At 33.1% G+C, this 6,479-nt stretch overlaps 1 long non-coding RNA gene across 6 annotated transcripts; it reads left to right on the forward strand.

Annotated features, from left to right (window-relative positions):
• Positions 1–545: 545 nt before the first annotated feature.
• On the forward strand, positions 546–6,460 carry LOC110439537 (uncharacterized). Of its 6 annotated transcripts, none has more exons than XR_011011094.2 (9): positions 546–616; positions 1,030–1,120; positions 1,789–1,838; positions 2,224–2,522; positions 2,760–2,890; positions 3,172–3,302; positions 4,518–4,589; positions 5,050–5,137; positions 6,260–6,460. It is a non-coding gene; the product is annotated as an uncharacterized lncRNA (long non-coding RNA). The 6 variants fall into 6 exon arrangements; XR_002458495.3 differs by having other exon boundaries at positions 2,415–2,522; positions 4,518–4,693; positions 6,260–6,459; XR_011011092.2 differs by having other exon boundaries at positions 4,518–4,684; positions 6,260–6,450.
• The last annotated feature ends 19 nt before the right edge of the window (positions 6,461–6,479 follow it).

The raw sequence follows: 6,479 nt of genomic DNA on the forward strand, positions 1-6,479 counted from the left end.
CTTTAAATAGCCTACATTAATGCAGTAAAACTGACCAAAATGCCTACAATACATGATTTCAATTCATTAAAATATAAAAAGTTTTATTGTTATGCTTTAATAATGAAAAAGTTGTTTTTTTCTGGTGTTAACTGCTGTTTGCTTTTTTTATTGTGGCTTTTTCTAATACATTTTTCCCAGTGTAAAAATCAAGTATGTTCTGCATTTCGGCTGTTTAATTAAAATAAACACCTTTTTACAGAGTGACATCTTTGTTTTATATATACTTGCATTTATATATATTGGTTATTTATTTTTGACAGTGAATGCACAAATAAAGTGTTGTAACAGTTTAGTAGGCTATAAAGCTCGTCTTAAAGATAATAGCGTATATAAAACTGCTAAATACATTTTAAATTCAAGATTTAAAATACAAGGTTATTATTTAAATTGTCTATGGAGTGATCATGTTTATAAATGCAATACTTCAAGACTTTAATGTGCGCGCGCGCGCGTCTTGCTTCCAACACTGGAGCGGAGGGGATGTTGCTATGGGAAACAAAGCTACAACACGACACGACACCACCTGAAAGACACAACACGACTTCTCTCAAGCTGCCGTTTTGACTGTTTTCAGGTAAGTTTAGTCCCTAAAACAAAGCAAATACTACATAAAACTGTTCCTCACACATTTATTATTGGCAATTGATGAATATTCAGTTGAATATTATGTTATATAAGAGTGGTAAGTCTTCGTAAAAGTCCGTTAGCATATTAGCACTGGTAACGTTAGCGTCGGGGTAATATTACGTTAACTTACTTAATGTTAGCTCTTGTTAAACTTGTTTGTTAAAGTTTTGGCTTTTATTTATTCTTTATGTGTAGATGAGAGGTTTTGTCAATGTTTTATTGAATGCACTCCATATGTAGTCTAAAATACGCATTGTAACGTTACTGTAAAGGACCGTGAATCAAAAGTTCAATCGTGTTTTGATATTTCATGGTATCTTAAACTAAATGTTAAGTAAAAAAAGTGTTCTGTGGTTTCAGGAGTGAGAGAATAACCTCCTGCTACAGAAAATATAACACAAGATTCCTAAATTTCTGAAGGGAGCTGATCACAGAGATGCAGGAAAGACAGGTAACTTTAAGCAGAGGATTAATTCATATGAATTTCCATTGCACATTATTATGCACATGTTACATGTCTATATATTATGCATCTGTTACTTGTCTTTATTGCAGTTATTTTAAGAAAGTTTTGACATTGAAACATGTGAGTGGTATTAAATTTCACATCACATGATTCTTCAGAACTTAGTAAATATATAGATTTGCTGCTAATGAAGTAATATTTGTGATTTTCATTTTGTTTAATTTTTTATGATTAATTGATTTATTAAATCTTAGAAAAAAGTTTACACTAAATTATTTGTCATCACATCTGTTTTTAGCATTGATAGCAATCCGAAATGTTTCTTGAGCAGCAAATCAGCACCATTTGATAATCACCATTATATTAGTTTAACCTCAAGCACTAAATCAACATCTTAAAAAAAGATTTCTGAAAGATCAAGTGACACTGAAGACTTGAGTAATGATGCTGAAAATTTAGCTTTACATCATAGCTATGAATTACATGTATATTTACACTGTTCACCCATCCCTTACACCTTAACTCATCCTCAAACAAGTCAATTTAAGCCCTAAATGAATAAATTTTGATTTGTACAGGCATGATATGCAACTTGTATTCAGTCGTTTTGTTTTTTCTTTCTTTTGCTTTTGTTTTCCACATCAACTGAAAAGGAGGTCTAAGTTTAACCTAAGTGCCGTGTTGCTGATGAACATCTTTATATGTAAGTATATTTTTGACTGACTGCCAGACACTTGTCAAACAGTGATGAGCAAACGAGGGGCCGTTCTTTTAAAAAGATCAGGGAGATGCAAGTCTGGAGATTAATATACATTTTAATTCAAAATTGATTTATCTGTAAATATTTCATAATGTTTTGAGATATGTGCCCTATATGCATTTAGATGTCCATGCATGTTTAAAATACTTTTAAATTTAACAATGGCTGCAAGTTATAAAAACATAAACAAACACAAAAATGTTAAAGTAAATTGAGAAAACATTTTCATCAGTTTGACAACAGGTAGATCAGCTCCTGACAGACATGTTAACAGATCAGTTTAACTCTTATTAAATTCATTCATTCATTCATTTTCTTTTCTGCTTAGTCCCTTTATTAATCTGGGGTAACCACAGCGGAATGAACTGTCAACTTATCCAGCATATGTTTTACGCAGTGGATGCCCTTCCAGCTGCAAGCCATCACTAGGAAACAACCATATACGCTTATTCTCACTTATACACTACAGACAATTTAGCCTACCCAATTCACCTGTACCCCATGTCTTTGGACTTGTAGGCAAAACCGGAGCACCCAGAGAAAACCCACGCAAACGCAGAGAGAATTTGCAAACTACACACAGAAATGCCTGCAGATCCAGCTGCGGCTCGAGTCAGCATCCTTGCTGTAAGGCGACAGCACTACCTATTGTGCCACCACGTCACGCTCTTATTAAATTATATTTATATAATTTTGTGTTTCAGTACATGCTATTTTGGGAAGGCAAAATATATTCATAAGCTCTCAGAAAATTCAATAAGAGAATTCATTCTTTCATTTTAAGAGAATTAACTGCACAATTACTTGAAATGTGTGGGATTACATTATTTGTTAACCCAAAGTGAGTTTCTCTTTTTTTTGCAGTATTGGATGCCTGATTGCAGTTCAACTCCAAACTCAGTTGGACCAGCTGATCAGTGTCTTCAGTATTACCACAAGCTACTGGGCAGATGTGTGGACAGCTATGAGCCAAACTTGGGACGTTTGGTTTTTAGGTAATACCAGTGACAAAGTATTCAGTAAATTGCTTATAATAAAAGATGCTCACTGCTTACCCCCTTATAGTTACGTTGTTTGCAGTTTCATTGTTGTAAAAATACCATACTTTTTGAAGTGTACTATGTGAATGACATAAAGGAAACAGGATCAAAAAGATCATTCATTATAGAATGTTTCATAGGTAACAGCACATCCTTTGTGAAAAATAATTTATTTTTGTGCCATCATCACAAGACAAAATACATTTCAACTGATTTCAGTTGGTTATATTTTTCAGGTCCTCCTGATCATTCTGTTCTCCTGGTTGTGAGGATGTGCAGAGGCTGTATTTGTCAGTGTTAAAAGACTTGTGCAGCTGTATCCAGACATACAAGCAGCCGACAAAGAGTTCTGGAGCAGGACAGACAGGTAGTTCACAGTGGCTAGGCTAGAAGTTTATACTTGGGTGGCCAGAAAGTGGCCTCCGCTATTTTGGGGGGTCCATACAAATACACCAGTGTAAGCTATACTATTACACTGAAAAAATTAAATGAAAGAATTAATTAATCGGTTGAACACAAAATATTTTAAAGAAAGCTTAAGTATCAAGGTGGCAATATACAGTATCTGTTACATTGTAGTACATGAGCTGGCTAATACAGACTCGTAAATGTTTAGTTGTTAAGATTAGTTAAATACTATATCCTCTACTTGAGACCTGTTGCATATACAGCTTTAACTAAACTGAATTTAACTAGAACTACACCAGCATTCCAAGTGCTCTAGACTAGCTTTTTGCACTGGTGCGTCTAAAATGTTTGATGGCATTGCAATTAACACTGCAATTTTACATGTTAATTTTTTTTTAAATTACAATCCATATAGGCAATATTGACTTGTAAATGATTAACTAAAATCGGGTCAACACACATTATGGGGATTGTGTGTAGAATTTTGAGGAAATTAATGAATTTAATCCATTTTGAAATAAGACTGAAACATTAAAAATGTGGAAAAAGTAAAGTATCAATACTTTCCGGATGCATTGTATATGGTTTTTAGCGCGTTATCAAAGACTTAAAAAAATAGTCCAACATTATTTACAGCAGCAAAAGACCATCCACATCAAAAGCTACTGGTCAGCTCACGATTCAGCAAACATCTGAAAAACAAATAGCTTATTATGCCTTCACAAGAAATCAGTGTTTTTGAGTCTAATGAAGATAGTACTATTTTATTAAATTATTGTTTAGCCTGGCACGTTTACTGTTACAAAATATTTTAAATGTTTCTTAAAACAAAACATATTGTGTTCAATGGGGAAAAAGTAGCTGTTTTTTACACAGAGATAAAAAAAAAACACATTTCAGAGCAGTAATCACAATACTGTGAAACTGTGATATTTTTATCCAAGATTATACCCTCAGAATTTTTTAATTTTTTTTTTTTTCAGTTGGCCTATATTCTGTTTTTCTATGTTCTTGGAAATGCTGCTGTGCATGAAAATGTGACGATATATCCAGGTTCTATAGTTAATTCTGAAATAAATCTTATAATGAAACAATATTTAAAAATGCAATATTTAATGTGTCAGACACTAAATAAACATGTCAATTCATTTATATTAATCTGATTCCTTAACAGGGCAGCACGGTGGCGCAGAGGGTAGCACGTTTGCCTCACAGCAAGAAGGTTGCTGCTTCAAGCTTCGGCTGGGTCAGTTGGCGTTTCTGTGTGAAGTTTGCATGCTCTCCCCGTGTTGGCGTGGGTTTCCTCCGGGTGCTCCGGTTTTCCCAAGTCCAAAGACATAGGTGAATTGGGTATGCTAAAATTGACCATAGTGTATAAGTGTGTGTGAATGAGTGTGTATTGGTTGCTGCTGGAAGGGCATCCGCTGCGTAAAACATAGGCTGGCTAAGTTGGCCTTTCATTCCGCTGTGGTGACCCCAGATTAATAAAGGGACTAAGCCCAAAAGACAATGAATGAATGAATCCTTAACAGTTAAAATTAACCATTTGAGTGTGCTTAGTTTAGGGTATGTTGTGTCATTAAATTGTCAATAGGTTTTATTTTTTTCTACATTTTAAATCTGCTTTAGCTTTCTTCTTTCCTATAAACCTGGAAATATAAAATATATATTTTTGGTTTTTAACAAATTGCTTATTTTATTCTTAGATTGGTGTACGCTGATGGATTGCTGAGAATTCTGCTGAGTTGAAGGGATCCTCCTGTCAGACAACCTCTCCAAAGTACAATAGGACTAGTAAGTAACATCTTAAACATACACTACTGTTTAAAGCTTTTAGGTTGGTATGGTAAATTCTCTTCTGATAGTGTCACCTTTATTTAATTAATACAGTCAAGCAGTAATACTTTGAATTTAATACAATGTATATAATTAATAGTGTCACATGATCCTTCTGATAAAATAGTATTCCAATGTACTGATTCTCTCCTCAAGCTGTTTTTTTTAAAAATATAAAACATTTTAAATAAACATATTTTTAGTATTCTTGATGTATGAAAAGTTTATTTTTAAGAGCATAGTATTTATTTGAAAAAAAAAGTTGGCTCTTTGATGATTGCTAACAATCAGACATGTTTCTTTAGAACAAAAAGAATTTGTGCAAAAAAGTATTCTCACTGAGCGTTGTTCAACTGTGGTCCAACACGTCATTTAAGTTTTCAAATAAGCCTAAAAGACTTGATTAGCGGCATCAGGTGCATTTAATTAGAGAGTTGAATTTATAATTTCTTCATATATTTTAATTTCCTCCTCTATAGCCTACATATAATAGAAGTCGTTTGCTGAAAAACCTTTATTTACCAAATAAAATGAATCTAATTGGATTTGCATTTTAAACATTAAATAAAACTTTAAAACATATTATTTTTTATTTCATATATTAAGGTTTTAGTTATGATACTCCCAAAATAATTCCGCAGAAATCCGCAGACTTCCACCAACATTTTCAGCAGAAATAGCAAAAAACATCTGCAGATTCCTCCTGGCCCTAGCTATGATAAATTAAATGTGGTGTACAGTGTGACATTTTAGTTGACGAAACTTAGTTTAATTTGCATGTAATGTGGTATCTGAAGATTTGACATATATTTAGAGACACATTTATACTAACACAATGATACTAAAAACCAAAAAAAAACATTCATTATGATTTCACAAGGAATTTAACTTTCAAATGGCTTTTCTGAAAATAAGTGCTCAGACACACTCTTTAAGTTTAAATTAAATTACACATTTTAGCTAGTCACTTGCATAACACATACTCCAGTTATATGTCATGAAACAAATAATTTGTATTTGTGGTAATATGAACTGCCCAAATGCTAATCTTTCTCCTTTTGGTTTCTTGCTTTATTTAAGGGTTCCCACTACAAGGATTAGATTTGGCTACTGCAGTCCCGGTTTGGGCCAGCCTCACTTGTGAAGACTAAAGATGAAGACAACATACAAGAACAATTTAGAGGATGGCGACACACTTTTTATTCCACCTATATATCCCCTTTTATGTGTAAGCAACATTCCACAAGATAAAACAAAAGTAAATGACAGGTTATTTCTTTTAATTTTGTCTGTTTTCTTG

Source organism: Danio rerio, chromosome 4 (assembly GCF_049306965.1).
Source record: "Danio rerio strain Tuebingen ecotype United States chromosome 4, GRCz12tu, whole genome shotgun sequence".
Taxonomy (NCBI): domain Eukaryota; kingdom Metazoa; phylum Chordata; class Actinopteri; order Cypriniformes; family Danionidae; genus Danio; species Danio rerio.